Source organism: Lissotriton helveticus, chromosome 7, assembly GCF_964261635.1.
Source record: "Lissotriton helveticus chromosome 7, aLisHel1.1, whole genome shotgun sequence".
NCBI lineage: Eukaryota > Metazoa > Chordata > Amphibia > Caudata > Salamandridae > Lissotriton > Lissotriton helveticus.
In genome coordinates this window covers 402,721,895-402,738,227 of record NC_136068.1, presented here as the reverse complement: position 1 = coordinate 402,738,227, position 16,333 = coordinate 402,721,895, and the positions used below count along the sequence as shown (strand labels likewise).

At 49.4% G+C, this 16,333-nt stretch overlaps 1 protein-coding gene and 2 pseudogenes across 7 annotated transcripts in view; all 3 read left to right on the top strand.

The window, feature by feature from the left end:
* Positions 1–16,333, top strand: part of LOC144768531 (uncharacterized) — a 326,174-nt gene that overhangs the window by 29,025 nt on the left and 280,816 nt on the right. The window lies entirely within an intron of this gene.
* LOC144771353 (18S ribosomal RNA) lies at positions 6,128–7,705 on the top strand (annotated as a pseudogene).
* Positions 8,721–8,860, top strand: LOC144771170 (5.8S ribosomal RNA; annotated as a pseudogene).

The following is a 16,333-nucleotide window of genomic DNA, read 5'->3' as shown; positions in this document are numbered from 1 at the left end:
TCGTAATGCCTGGTATGGCCCAAGGTATTCTTGGTTGTTGTCCGATGATTGTTCAGTGAATCACCGATGTTGCTATTAGGAAGTAGAATTTAAGGCCTGGGGAAGCCAAGACCAATCTTTGTTACACCGCCCCATGATTGAGCAAGAGCGGTTACCTCCTTCTGTGTGTTTGAAGATTTGAGTTAAATTGCTACTCGGCTGTATTGCTTGTGTGCCACCGATTGAGCCATGTAAGATAGATCCGGTGGCAGGTGGAGTTAGAAAATTGATGTTCATGTTTTTCCGTCCCTTCGAGTCTACGTCTCCCTGTTGAGGGTTTTTATCTTTCAAAATCTCAGGGTATTTCGTCTGTAGAGGAGGCTTAATTTTTATTCCCCAATTATCCAGTTGTGTTTTGTATCCCTTCAGTGCTTTCGCCATATTGACATTGGAGAAGGTTATCTCTGTCGTTTCATTTTGTTCACTAGGCCCTGGACCAAAGAAGGCCACCCTCTCAATGTCTGTTGATTTTATATTCTCCAGACCTGGAATGCTTACGCAGAGTTTCAGGAGATTCCCTCTGTTGAGGATGTCCCACCTCCCTTGCGAGATGTATTCAGGATATAGCAATACTTTTGGGTTTTCGAGGTCTGGGTCTAATGGCTGAACGGGATTCCGTGAGTTGAGGGGAGCCATAGGAGTTTCAGGAAGCGCTCTTAGCTTCCACGTGGCGGTGTCACCAGGGACCAGTCCTTCCTCGGTCCTGTTTGTTTTTGTGATGTGAATGTGTGAATCAAACCTAGAGGTAATGGTATGGTCCGGGCGAAGTAGGCCATCTTTGTTGCTTGCTTTAATTGTGATTTTCTCCCGTTGAACGTTGGATGTGGATTCAGTTTGGCGGTCTTTGAGGGCATTTATGTCTACGGGGTCAGATTTGTGCGTGTTGTCATGACCGTGCTCGTGGACCTGTGGGCCCTGTGCATAATTCAAGATACTACTTGGTGCAGGAGGTTCTTCAGTCGGAGCTTTGATCAAGTTTTCGCTTGAGGCGCATGGTAGACTATTGGGACATGTTACCATCGTGGATGTTCCACTTCTTTGTATGTCTATATTTTGGTCTGCCAAGGTCAGACCCCGACTCTTCAGATCCCCACTACCGGTAATTTCATTATCCTTGTTTGCTGGCGCAAACCAACGCTCAATTTTCCCTTTTGCGTAGCTTTTGTCTTTTTTTATTTTATTTAACTTTTTCAGTTTTTTCTTATTTTTCCTAGATAAGGATTGTCGCTCTGAGGGAGATGGAATTAAATCGTCCAGTTTTCCAGGACTATTGTTAGTTGTTTGAGATTGTGATAGTGAGTGTAGGTTTAAGTTTGGAACCGGAAAGTTGGGGTTCGATGGGCTTTTTGGTTCATTGATGTTATTACCGGAAGTTTCCTGGGTTCTCACTGGGCTGTCCTGGTTGGCCTTTGAATATTGGTTTGGGTCCAAGGTGGGCTGCCTGTCCCCTAGCGTTGTTTTGTTTGTTGGATCTCCACTTGGCCTTGAGGGTGAGTATGTGGCTTTTGTCCCGTTATGTATGTTCTTTACGCTTAGGCTCTGCATTGGATTTTGAAGCTAGGAACGTGTTGAATTATTCTTACTTCTAGTTGCCTCATGCTTGAGATCCATGACCAATGTGCTCATTATTTCCGGGAGTTTTTCCAGAGACTGCAGTAACGGGGAGCACCCGCAATTGTTCGGTTTCATCATTATCTCTGTGTCTGCCTGCGCTCTACGTATTAAGGAGTTTAGATGTTCCATTTTTTAATCCACTACGGAAATCAGGCTTGCTACGGACTGCAGAATGTTTATTTGAATGTCAAGTTTGTCTGCGTGCATTAATGCGGCATTTCCTATTGATATCAAGGACCCATTAATTAGTTGAAGGTAGTTTTCTATTCTTTGTGGGACCAAGCTAGATTCCCAGGGCGGCAGCTGTTCTTTTGAGTCTGCCAAACTTGTCTCCAAATCTGAAGCAAGATTTTCGTGTCGTGGGGGGACCACGTCATCATCATCGTCCCCCAATTTAGTCGACACGTGCGGAGCGTTCAGGGAGCACAACTGAGATTTCAGAGGTGTGCAAATGACCTTGAGGTTCGCAGTGTTTTCTATTAGGGTGTGGGATTCCCTATTTATTTCACTTCCCTCTGAAGCAATAATAGGTTGTAGTTCTAAGGAGTTGTTGGACAAATTTATTGGCGCCGGTGTATTAGTTCCTAAGTCGTTAGGTCTGGTCAGATTGTGATCTATTAGATGATATTCGGGTTGCATTTTATTGCCCTTCACAATCAAAACTTTTGGTGACAGAGGAACAGTCGATGAGGGCTTTTGGCTCAAGGTTTCATATTTAACAGTGCCTGATGGTTTGTTCGTAATGGAGCGATCAGTATTCGGCCTGCAAGCATCAGGAGATGTATCAATTGATTTTCTGTGGGCAATAAAATTACCTTGTTTTGGGTGTTGTGATAAGTATTTCCTGATGTCGTAGTTGCCTGTAGTGCTGCTGCTGCTGCACGTACTGATGCTGTTTTTTCCGTTTTCGTGACAGTCTCTGTTGTCCATGTCATCGTGATTGCACAGGCTTCCTGTTATTCCTGTGACCTCCTTTGTAGTTGTGTTTGTGATTTTAACCTCCGTCCTGAGAATTGACCCAAAAGCTGGGGAGGCGTTTGTCATTTCTTCTCCCGATTGTTTCCCCTTGTGTAAGGTCCTATCCTGTAGGGACGTGTCGTCTTGTGTTATCTTTGCCCACAGGGTATAACATCCTGGCTTTTTGGCGTTGTGCGGACATGTAAGGGCGATAGTTGGGCTGAGATTGTATAAGGCCTGCGTTCCTTGTCCACATAATTGCTCTGCACAATAGATGTCTAGTCTTTAATGCGGCGTCTTAAGTTTTAGAAGTGTAAGTGCAAGTTACAAAGTATGCCAATCTTATCCAGTATCCTGTCCAGTGTAGGAAGGTGTGGAAAGGCAGGCGTAGGAGAGCAAACAGCTGCCGTCCGTTCTGTATAAATGTCCGGTGATGGCAGCTGGGGGAACTCGTTCAAGAGATGCCGCAGTAATCACCATTTATCCCCAACTAAAAGATCCGACCTGGCAGTGGTGGAATGGTTAATGTTGAATGTTTAAAATGGTTTCTTGAGGTAATTGATTGGAGCGGGAGCAAAGCTGTTGATGGAATTCCTTGGTACAGCCCCGTCTCGCTGCTCGATAATCACCCACCCGCCTCCGCCTCCTCCTTCGTTAACCTTTCTCTGCGGTCTGGGGGGGGGGGCGGGCTGCGCTGGCCGAGGGGGGGTTACTGCTTGTGTGGCGGGGCGAAGTGAGGCAAGGCAGTGCTGGGGGGTGAGGCGAGGCAGTGTGGTGCGATGGGGGGAGGGGTGGCTTCCCTTGCCGCTCTCACCTAGAGCCACTTGGAGCCGCAGCAGCGGTGTGGCGGTACAACTGATTCCGGTCTGGGTGAGCTGGTGGTTCAGCCGCTCCGCAAGTGCCGCTATTCCGTAGGTGCCGCGGTACCGCAGCGCTCGTCAGCTCTCGTCTCCGTGCGGGTGCCGCTCAGATGCCGCGCTCCCCTCCGAGCACCAAACACGCGCTCCGCCCACTGCACTCTGCACGCTCTCGGGTGATTAGTGCGCTATACAAATTAACATAAGTGTTCACTCTCTCTTTGCAAAGCAATGTTGTTTGTATAGTCGCTATGTCTTGCACTTGTCTTTTAAACTTTTTCGAGACTCGCTGCGTGGCCTCTGCGGTGTTTCCCCTCCAGGACCGCTCCTTGCAGCTGGTTCCCTGCCTCCCACCGAGCCCTCACGCATGGGTATTTACCCAAGCTCCACGCCATCAAGCATTTCGATCGAGCCCGTACACTTCGGGCTCTTCTGTCTCCACATTCAAAACCCCAAGAGGTCAGTTTGCTATCCCCCTTGAGTACTTGATATATCATGTATTCACTAGCTGAGCTTCACTCAGTTGGAGCATGCCCGCTATTTCCTTTACGTTCTTCCCACTATGCATCTGCAGCCAGTGGGTAGCCATCGGAGCACACCACTGTTTATCCGTCTTTCGCCACTACGAGCATGTCTTTCATCACGCCGCACCTTCATTCAATTCTTCCAGTCTCAAATCCATTTGCCGCAATTTCGAATTTGGCGATTGCTGCATGCCATTTTTCACATTCTCTCTCACATTATGTACACCTGAAAACATCTGGCATTTTCCATTCTTATGAGCTTAGAAAGTCACCTAAAATCTGTTTAGCACTTAAACAAAGACACAACTGTAACCAATTTTTTCGTCGTCATTGCATTTTTCATATAGCATGTACAGTAGTTGCCAACAGGTGGATGATTCCTCTCTTCAAATCTTAAATCATGATATATGATTTTCCTTCAATTATGTCTTCTAATATTACCTTGTTTTCTGCCTTTCTCCCAATTTTCCCCTTGTTGTGCAGGCAGTACATTGTTTCAGGCTTGTATTACACCCGTCCTGATGACGATCCTAGCATTATTTTTAAAAGGATCGAAACGCCGTTGACTTGTTTTAGACAGTCTGCATTTTAAGCCAAAGGGTTAAAACCAGTGCAGAAGCTGTTAAATTGAAAGCTTGCCCACATCAGTGATATTGGCCGTAAGCTACGTTTTGTTTTGCCTGGAATGTTTTTGTCCACTGTAATTGTTTTTTGTTTCTCTAGGACCCAGGACTGTGTCCCACTCCATTACTGTGCTTTTGAATTTTTCTGTATAATTGTTGCATTAAATTATTGTCCGGCTGGACATCTTGAATATAGCACTGATTCTGGTCTATATTTATCGCTACTTAACTATGTTCTTTAAGGACCTTTGTTTCTAATACCAGCTGGGGACCCAGGCCTCCAGCCCCCCCCCCATGCCCCCAGCGCCCACTCACTCTTTCGTTGGGGCACAAAGCGACCAGATGGCCTCCCTTTCGAGCCTGGCCATCTGGTTGCACCTATCCCCTCGGCCATCTGGTCGCACATAATGCTTTCCTATGGGGCAACCAGATGGAAGTCCAGATGAGGGCTCATTTGCCTCCCTGTTCTAAGCGAGGTCCAGGAGGTCGGGCACATTCGCGCCTTGGGTCCCCTTTGTCACCTTGTGTGCACTGATTACAAGAAAGGAGAGTAATTTTCCTCCGGTTTACTAGGGTGAGAGTCAGTCCGACCTCTGAGGTTCAGTGATTCTGAGACGGGGAAGGCAGAACCCGGGCCTACCCGCCGGGGCCCCTAGGGGCCCGTGTAAGCACCTGCCTCTCAGCCCCTTCCCAATGGTCCTTTCCTTCAAGCCTGCTCAGTCAGCCTTCTGTGAGGTCTCAGTGTTTCTGAGACTGGGAAAGACAGAACCCGGGCCTTACCGCCAGGGCCCCCAGGGGCCCAGTCCACGCCTGCCTCTCAGCGCCTTCCCTATGGGCCTTTCCTCTGAGCCTGCTTACTCCAGAAGCAGGCAGGAACTTGAAGCCGGCATCTCCCAGCGCAGGGTGGCCTGCCAGGCGAGGCCCCGGACGTACTCCTAACAATTGTGCACTCTGGGTCTGTTTAGGGAAGGACCGCTCGGCCAACCTCTGTTGTTGTTTCAACTAAGGAGCTTCCACCCTGCATGGATGTCCGACTCGAAGGGCCCCCCAGCTGGCGGGAGGATGTATACCCTACCCAGCAGAGCGAAGGCCGAGCGGCCCCTGCAGCTCGTGCCCCCCAGTGGTCCGAGCAGAGGGGTCGGGTGGCGCTAGGCCCTCGGATGCTGCTGCCCGGCAGGTCCGGAGGCACTGTGCGCCATGCAGTCGCCCCTCTCCGCCCAGCACTATTCCACAGCAGCTCAGAACGACTGTTCAAAGGGGTGCCGCCGCTGCCAGGCTCCGGCACCTCTGCGTCTCACTCAGGCTGCGCCTGTCCTGCCTCTCCCTTCCTAGGGAGATGTCTGGGCCTGCCGGTGCCCATGCGACCGCACATCTCCACTCCTCCTGCCGTCACTCCCGCCCAGGCATGTGGGCTCCTTCCCCTAGCAGGCTCCCAAAAGGGAGGGGTATGCAAAGGTTGCCGGTTGGGGAGATGGGCACACGGCTCCCAAACCCACCCTGTCAGCAGGTGCGGTACCTGGTTGATCCTGCCAGTAGCATATGCTTGTCTCAAAGATTAAGCCATGCAAGTGTAAGTACACAAAGCTGGTACAGTGAATCTGCGAACGGCTCAGTTATGGTTCCTTTGATCGCTCCATCTGTTACTTGGATTACTGTGGTAATTCTAGAGCTAATACATGCCGACAAGCGCTGACCTCCTGGGATGTGTGCATTTCTCAGACCAAGAACAATGCGCGTTCGCCTGGCCACTTTGGTTACTGTAGATAACATTGGGCCGATCGCACATCCCCGTGACTACGACGATATATTCAGGTGTTTGCCCTATCAACTTTATATGGTACTTTCTGTGCCTACCATGGTGACCACGGGGTATCAGGGTCCGATTCCTGGGAGGGAGCCTGAGCAACAGCTACCACATCTAAGGTAGGCAGCAGATGAACAAATTATCCACTCCTGACTTGGGGAGGTAGTGACGAAAAATAACAATACAGGACTCTTTTGAGGCCCCGTAATTGGAATGAGTATACTTTAAATCCTTTACCGAGGATCTATTGGAGGTCAAGTCTGGTGCCAGCAGCCGCGGTAATTCCAGCTCCAATAGTGTGTATACATCAAAGTTGCTGCAGTTAAAAAGCTCGTAGTTGGAGTTTGGGATCGAGCTGGCGGTATGCCGTGAGAAGAGCTACCGCCTGTCCCAGCCCCTGCCTCTTGGCGCCCCCTTGATGCTCTTGACTGAGTGTCCTGTGGGTCCGAAGCATTTACTTTGAAAAAATTAGAGTGGTCAAAGCAGGCCGGTCGCCTGAATACTTCAGCTAGGAATAAAGGAATAGGACTACGCTTCTATTTTGTTGGTTTTCGGAACTGGGGCCATGATTAAGAGGAACGGCCGGGGGCATTCGTATTGTGCCGCTAGAGATTAAATTCTTGGACCGGTGCAAGATGAACCAAAGCAAAACATTTGTCAAGAATGTTTTCATTAATCAAGAACAAAAGTCAGAGGTTTGAAGGCGATCAGACACCGTCTTAGTTCCGACCATAAACGATGCCGACTAGCGATCAGGCTGCGTTATTCTCCTGACCCGCCGAGCAGCTTCCGGGAAACCAAAGTCTTTGGGTTCTGGGGGACGTATGGTTGCAAAGCTGAAACCTAAAGGAATTGGAGGAAGGGCACACCCAGGAGTGGAGCCTGTGGCTTAATTTGACTCCACACGGAAACCTCGCCGGACACCGAAATGATTGACAGATTGATAGCTCTTTTTCGATTCTGTGGGTGGTGGTGCATGGCTGTTCTTAGTTGGTGGAGCGATTTGTCTGATTAATTCCGATAATGAACAAGATTCCTCCATGTGAACTAGTTATGCGAACCCCACCTGTCGGCGTCCAACTTCTTAGAGGGACAAGTGGCGTTCAGCCACAGGAGATTGAGCAGTAACAGGTCTGTCATGCCCTTAGATGTCCGGGGCTGCACGCACTCTACACTGAACGGATCAGCATGTGTCTACCCTTCGCCGAGAAAACGATCAAACTTGTCTATCTAGAGGGAATAAGTCATATGAAGGTTTCCGTAGGTGAACCTGTGGAAGGATCATTAACGGCAGAGCGGCCTGAGCGACCGACTGCACCAGGCTGAAGCCCTCGGCCGCCTTCTGCAAGCAAACCGTAGGCACAGGGCCCGGCCCTGTCCTGGCGCACCCGGCCGGTGGAGCGGTCCGTGACCGCATGGGGCGCTTGGGTGAGGACCGGGCCTCTGCGGGTCTTCGTCCGCCAGGGGGGGACCCAACCGACTGAGGGACAGTGGATGGGGGCGGCCCCCACTCCTGTCTCTTTCTCTGCAAGGGTCACAGCAGTGGGCCCTCCTGAGACAGAACCCATGCTTACCCGGCACGAACCCTGTGGTGGGGGGGGGGGAGGGACTGAATGGCACTACCTCCCCGGGCTGGGATCACCCCACCAATCCTAAAAAGGCCCTGCTGCCCTGGGCCCTCACGTGCCTGAGTCCTGGCCTGTCCGGGCTTTAGGCAAAGTAGTTGTGGCCATTCTCGTGCAGCAGGGTGGCCTGGAAGAGAAGGAGACAAGGGCCTGGGAGGGGACCCCCGGCTGCACTTGGTGGGAGGCATGTGGGATGGGTAGCCACCTGTCTCTCCCCTTCCAGTGCCTCCAACCTGGGCAAGGGTGGGGTGGGCTTCCCACCAACCCACCGGCACTGTTCAGGACTGCCTGGCAACACATGGCTGACGTGCAGGTGGGGCGACCCTCCCTCGTTGCCAGGTACCCGGTTTGACCCGGTCCCGTGCAGCCAGGCCGAGGGGTTTAAAGACTGGCGCGGGCCCTCCCGGTTACCCTGGGAGGGGACTGGTGGCAGTTGGGCTGCTGCCTGCTCCGGTTCCTCAGGGAGCCCCCTTCCCTGCCTGCGGGTGGGGGGGAGACTCCTGGGCCGAGCGCCTGGTAACTTTTGTTTTTCCTCCCAAGGGTGCAGTCTGACTCCCAGAGGGGAAGCCTTGAACGGGGCGCCCAGACCGTCTCACCGCAGGGCGGTGGTCTGACTACGTCTCCTTCCTCCCGCCTCCCCTGCACCCGCAGGTGGGCATTTTTGAAAAGTTGCCTGTGACTCTTGGCGGTGGATCACTTGCCTCGCGTGTCGATGAAGAATGCAACTAGCTGCAAGAATTAGTGTGACTTGCATAGACACTTCGAACGCACCTTGCTGCCCCGAGATCCTACCGGGGCTACGCCCGTCTAAGGGTCGCTCTATCGTCAATCGCCTGGGGGCTTCCCCGGGACGTCGTTGGGCCATCGCAAGGTGAGCTCCGCTGTCCTTCATCCCCCCACAAGGTCAGACCCCTGATAGCCTGTGGCAGGGTCCCTTATCGGGTCATGCAGCGGTGTTACGTCACCGGAGCGCCTAGCCCAGTTTCCCTGCCTCGGCGAGGGTGGGGGTAGGCGACGGGGCCATCCCAGGGTGCCTGGCTGCGTGTCACCTGTGGCTCTGTCATGTCCCTCCGGCTGCCCGCGTGCACATGCTTAGGGTGCCCACTTTCACAGCTGGCTTCCTGGGGGGAGCAAACCCCCTCCAGATCCGATCCGGGGAAAGAGGACACTTGCTGCGGGGACACCAGGCCCCTGCTTCGGCAGGGGCCTGGCCTTTCCTGGCGGCTCTCCCGCCCCTTCTGTGTTTTTGCCGACTACGACCTCAGATCAGACGTGGCAACCCACAGATCTTGGTGGTAGTAGTAAATATTCAAACAAGAACTTTGAAGGCCGAAGTGGAGAAGGGTTCCATGTGAACAGCAGTTGAACATGGGTCAGTCGGTCCTAAGAGATGGGCGAGTGCCGTTCGGAAGGGACGGGCGATGGCCTCCATTGCCCTCAGCCAATCTAAAGGGGGTCAGGTTCAGATCCCCAAACCCTGAGTTGCGGAGACGGGCGCCCTCGCGGTGTCCAGTGCGGTAACGCAAACGATCCCAGAGAAGCCGGCGGGAGCTTCTTTTCTTTGTGTAGGGCAGGGAGCTGTGGAATGGGTTCTCCCCGAGAGAGGGGCCAGAGCCTTGGAAAGCGTTGCTGTTTTGACAGCGTCCGGTGAGCTCTTGCTGGTCCTTTTTACAATCCGGGGAGATGGTGTAAATCTCAGGCCAGGCCGTACCCATATCCGCAGCAGGTCTCCAAGGTGAACAGCCTCTGGCATGTTGGAACAATGTAGGTTAGGGAAGTCGGCAAGTCAGATCCATAACTTCGGAGTAAGGATTGGCTCTAGGGGCTGGGTTGGTCGGGCTGGGTGCGCGCCGTGGATAAACGAGGCACCTCCCTCCGGGTTGGCGGCAACTCTGGACACGAGCTGGGCCCTTCTGTGGGTCGCACCAGCTGCGGTGGTTGCTTCTCTCCGTGTCCCCTTCCCAGGGGTGTGGGGCTGGTGTTCTACCTCGGACGGCCTCGCCTCGGTGGGGGCATATTAGTCAAGAAAACTGGGCTCCCTGGGCGGAGAGGACGTGACCTGGACTTAACTTTCCTTCTTTCCAGCCAAGGGTCTGGGCGCTGGGGGCGGGGATGTAGTTACACCGTGGAGGCTCTTCCCGGCCTGGCTAGGGTTCGGAAGCTGGGACCGGGCCCAGGGCTCGAGCTCCGTCTGGCAGGCCCCGGGGTGCATGAGTCCCTCGTCCTGCAAGCCAGTTGAGGGTCTGGGTGCTGGGGACGGGGGGTCCACCGGGGCCTGGGGAGGCTCTCCCCAGCCTGGCTAGGGCTCGGAAGCTGGGACTGAGCCCGGGGCTTTGAGCTCCGTCTGTCGGGCCCTGGGGTGTGGTAGCCCCCCGTCCAGCAAGTCAGCTGAGGGTCTGGGGACAGGGGTCCACCGGGGCCCAGAAAGGCTCTCCCTGGTATGGCTAGGGTTCGGAATCTGGGATCGGTCCGGGGCTCGAGCTCCGTCCAGTGGGCCCCGGGGTGTGGTAGCCCCCCATCAAGTCGAGTGTTGGGTGCTGGGGACTTGAGTCCACTGGGGCCCGGGGAGGCTCTCCGTGGCCTGGCTAGGGTTCAGAAGCTGGAACCGGGGCTTGAGCGCCGTCCGGCAGGCTCCGGGGTATGGGAGCCCCCCCCCATCCTGCAAGCCAACCGAAGATCTGGGCATTGGGGACGGGGTCCACCTGGGCCTGGGGAGGCTCTCCCCAGCCTGGCTAGGGCTTGGAAGCTGGGCCCGGGGCTTGAGCTCCATCTGGCGGGCCCCGGGTTGCAGGAGCCCCCAGACCTGCAAGCCTGCGGAGGGTCTGGGGGTCAATTGGGGCCCGGGGAAGCTATCGCCAGCCTGGCAAGGGCTTGGAAGTTGGGACCATGCCCGGGGCTCGAGCGTTCAGAAGAAGGGACCGGGCCAGGGAGCAGGGGTAGCTGGCTTACTTCGCTCCGCTCTGCTGGCAGAGATGAGTTCTCTGCCCACCGCTAGTTATAGGTAGTTCAGATTAGGGGAGGGGGACATAGGGGTGTGCGCAGAGAGGCAAAAACATCTGGGCAGCTATACAGCACCAACCTAGCTGGAGGGACAGCAGGGTTCTCTGTGCATGTACACCAAATAAGGGATAATCCGAGTAGGCCCACTAATCTACATGCACAAGGCAGCAATGCAGTCAAATGACTAAAAGGATGGGATGGGCAAAAATGGAAGTTGGTGATTTTAGCTGTAATCATGACTTGAAAGGCAGAGATACTTCATACAACTGTACAAATATGCTTCCCAAGTGAAGAGAGAAACTGAGAGCAATCAAGGTTGTCCATCTCAGCAGAAAGTACACAATTTTTAAATGGCCCAGATTGCACCTACTCCTGTAAGGTCGAAGAGGGCCAAGATTCTGAGCTGGAATCGGTCTCTCAAGCATTTCTCACACTCTTGAAGGCTGATAAACACCAGTGAGGTCATGGCTCTGGTCACAGCCAGACCGAGACTCTGCACAAATGTGGGTGAGAGATGAAGCACTTGGTAGGTTGCAGTCCTGACAGCTCAAAAACAAATTGGCTTCCCTATTTTACCCTTCTGGCCTCACCACTTTATCCGACCCCAATGTTTTTCTTAGATCCCAGAGGCCCTTACCTATTGTAGTATACATAAGTAGGCATCTTTCTGTCCTTCTAGAATTTCCTCCCAAATAACGCCCACATATTTATTAGTAGGAAAGGGCATTTTTAGTAAAAGAAGAGCCAGTCTGGGGAAAGGGGACGTACCTTCTTCCATTGTTCAAGCTAGTACAGTACCACAGCTCTCCAATGATGATGTGCGCTGGTAACAGTGGGGCTCTGGTGGTATTCTTAATTGCGTGCCTCAGAGTCCGTTAGTATATGGTTGGGTGGTCTTGATTTTCTTTTTTTTGTTTGCAAGTATTAATATTTTTAAAAGGTTAATAACCCCGTGTAATTCTATTTATTGACCACTATCAGTTGCTTAGCACCAATTTAATTGCTCTTCCATGCCCTTATTGCTACAGTGGTCGGGGCGCTGCCTCATAATGTCACTTCAAATGGCCATAATGTCTTGTTGCAAGTGAAAAGAGTACTTGGGCTCCAAAAAAATATGGAGTAGCTATGAATAAATTATTGTTATAAGGTGCTGAAATGATGCCCTTTTCAGAAAATAGCAGCACAGTTTCAGCCCCAAGGTGTTATATCAGTACACTATTTAGGCAGTTTACTTACTAAAAATCTAATTCAATAGTGATCAGATTTATAATAAATCTTGCAGTAAAGTAACTTTTAAAAAGTGTTACATTTTTCCTTCCTGGAGGCTTACTTGCATTTGCTTTCAAACTTCTCTCAGCCAGATATTAGCATTGAATAGGTGTGAATCGATTTGCAGTAACAAACCAGTGACTGGCCTGAATGGGCAGAGATGACTCCTCTGAACCTCACAGAATATACAGGGTGGAGCTGTGAGCTTCCTTTTTAGGTCTTGCCTGAAACCACGCTTGGGCTGTCGCTTTCAAGACATTTTGTTTAGTTACAGGGAACTCCATTCCGGACCATTGCTTACAACTGGTTGGCTTCATTGTCACTTATTTCAGTGCTTTTCTTTAGTGAGTGTGTACCAGATTCCCTTCTTCTTGTGTTTGTCCCTGGAACGTGGCCAAAGCACTGCTTCTTTGCCCAGCGTGTCTCTCTCCACCACTCGTCAGACTCCGGAAGTACTTTTGTTTTCTTTTAGTTGCAGCAGTGCCTGTGTTTGCAGGTCATTGCCTCTGTCCTGCTACATGTAGTTGCTTGCCCAGTCGTTTGTTGCTTGCCCAGTCGTTTGTTGCTTGCCCAGTCGTTTGTTGCTTGTCCTGTTCCTCTCCAGGATTATTGCTTCTCCCCCCTACCCCCCCCCCCCGAAAAAATAATTGCATAGCCAATTAGTCTCACTTGCGCAAAAGCTGTTAGCTTTGTCATTGTTTTTTAACCATCTTTTACAGTAGAGCTATGTGGCAGCTAATGCGGAGTATGTCATAGTGCTGCTTTTTTTTTATATATACTTTCTCATGCTGGCTAAGACAAAGTTAACAGTCAATACCTCTCGTGTAGGCAAGACACAACTGGCTTTGCTGATGCTAGTTTGTTGACATTATACTGTCAAATATTGTTTGACATGTCTGCTGGGTTTACATATAACTTTAAGGCCTCACTTAGTAAGATGGGAAGAGGATGGCAAGACAATTCTTGTGTATCTACTGTTGGGTTACAGATTAACCCTGCTTTGTCCTACCAGGGTTCTGTTTCCGGGGTTATTAGTTGCTGCTTCAAATTGGATTTTGGTATTGGATGTGGGAGGACACTAGGATTATTATAGTACACCACATTTTTCTGAAATGTTTCATAATTACATGAAAGCAAATTATATTATTTTCGCACACCACAGCAGTATAGTTGGTATGCGAAACTAAAGATCATCCCACACACTGGGACACAGGACATGAACATTTCTGGTGCAAACCCAAGTACAGGCTGAACTCAAGTGATTGGGCCTTCTCATTCCCGACTGAGGCTTGATAGAGCCAGTCAAGACACTTAAATAACGTGGAGCACATTTGGCCACGAGAATATCTGAGAGTGGTAGCTTAGGAAATCATGAAGGTTTATTCGCAGATTAGCAACGTTCCAAATTCAAATTAGCCATAAATCAAAATCCATGATCAGTACATGAATGCATTAGTCAATAAAAATCAATTCAATCACACAAATGCAAAAACAAACTATTTTAAAGTTGTAATAAGGTAAATCAAATCAGACTCAAGTTCCAATAAGGGGAAGTTGCCTATCTAGCTAAACAAGGGAAAGTTGGGGTAAGTCAGGCAGAAGGTGTCTACATGAAAAGCCTCTAAAGGCAGAATCAAATAAAGTCAGTCAAGAAAATGGGTATTTTCTCAGAAGTATAACTCTTTCGGGGAGAATATAGGACAAAGTCTCTAAAGGGAGCAAGGAAAGAATCTCCTAACTAACTATACAATTCATTAGTCATCTTGTTGAAAATGTTACACCTCCACACCATTCCCATGAAGGAAGCCAATCGGGATTGCACATTTTATGATAAGTAATTCCAGTTCTTTCCATGACTTACACACAATGGAGCCTCTGCTGCACAACCTTCAGCACAATCTCTAAAGCGAGATAATATAATTCGGTCAGGATATTCTTATTACCAGGTGCTTGCTAAGTATTTCACTCTCCTAGGAATATACAAAGATAAACATTCATATGGAAATTTAAGCAAGACATGCATTCAATTGATGATGACTGGTACAGCTTGGCTCCTGTACAAAGACCAAAAATATGAGACAAACAAAAAACATGACAACTGAACATGAGCTATTTTAAATTGAGGCCAATAATATCTATGGTCCACTTTAACATCTCACTGTAAATCCATGCATGTTGCAGATTAATCTAAATCTTCGTACAAAGAATTTAAGGTAAAAAAATTCCCACCAGTAGCCAGAGAATAAAATTGTATTTTAGAGGTGAAGGGCAGCAGAGATACTGGGAGATAGAGGAAAATGTGTGCACCTCCGTTAATTTGAAAGTCTGTATTCAGCCACATTCAGGCCTATCGTACACAGAGGTACTTTTGCTTCCAGCCATACCATCTTAGGAGAGTTTTCGACCTCTGCCATCTCAAGAAGATGATTCTTTGGACTTGGTCTAGACATTCCTGATTCAATTACAGCCAACTAGTAGGATAATACCAAGCCTAAAAGTTATTATATGTGGAAGGGCTTTCTTGCTCTTGATCTCCATGTTCTAAATGGGAGATTCCCCTCAGATCAATCGGCAAGTTCACGTGTTCTTCAGCGGTCAAAAAGCTCTATTGATTTGACTCTTTCATACATGGTTTCTTTTTCTCTGTGAATGGACTATCATACAGTACAAAAGAAAGGAAAGCGATCAGAATCCACAACAAAATGCTTTAACTAGAGTACCTGGGGGACTCACGATTGGTACTTAGATGGACTTTTAACTCAACAAATCTAAGATCAAATAGTGGAATGTCCATTTTAATAAACAATTAAGTCAAAAAAATGTTATAATTGCTCACTTTTCTCAGACTTATGCCAACTGGTGTAGTAACTGGGTGAAATTGTTACGAGATACATTATATTGCATATCTACCCTAACAATCTGCAGATCAATCATCTGTCCTAAAAGCAAGATCATTCAATCTTAGCAAAAAGGAAACCTGTGAAACAGCTGAGAGTAATTTTAAAGAATCAAACATTTGGAGACGTATTGCAAATAAAGAATGGAAAAAAGCACTATCATTATGATAGTTAGGAAATTTGCAGAAAGAACCAATCAATCAAACTTTATTCAGCCACAATATGGCCATAAAAGTACATTATCACAAAGACTAGACTAATAAAACTATACAGTTACATAATAAAAATGGCAAAGGAACTATTTCATGTATGATTGTTGTCTAACAAATTTTTCGCCCGTATATACATTTGGTTTGTCATGACATAACTAGAATACCATCAAGTTCTAGATAAAATGCATGTTATACAATATCAATACAAAATTAAAAATAGTACTTCCTAAAAGATTTAATTACTAATCCTGGTTCAGTGGCTTTCGAAATTGTCCTTCAGCATAAGGCCCATGCTGAAGAACTCACCACTCCATAACCCTGTGGTTCCCAAACTGTGCGCCGCGTGGGAAAGATAGCATCTGGCCTCGTTAGGCCCCCCCTGTGCAGCGATGTCAGAAGGGCAGAGTGCCAGAACACCAGAGTAATTATGCGCGATTAAAACAAACACTTAAGGTCTAAGTGATCAAATCCGCTGGGAACATGAAAGCCCTTATTCACACAGCAGCACCTAAAGAAAGCAGCCCTATTGCGCTATAACTTACGGCCATAAGTTCCCTACGCGGATAAGACTTTACCTCTCCAAGACAACTCTTGAAAGAATGAAAGAATGAAGGCATGATGTGTGGCAAATCATCAAAACAGGCAACCTCAGGCTCCTATACAGATCCCAACTGAAAGGAAAAGCACTAGAGGCTGAACTGGAAGCACTTTGTAAACAGGAAGTAGTGAAGTGGGGGGCAAATAGGGATTTTGAAAAAGTACATGCATATGATTGTGGATCCCCAGCACTGAACTCATTGGAATGTATGCTTGTTGTCACACTTTGAAAACTACCGTCAAGGAGCGACTCTGAGGTGAAGGCTTAGAAAAAATATATACATTTATACAAAAGTACAGCGCATTACCTCTGTC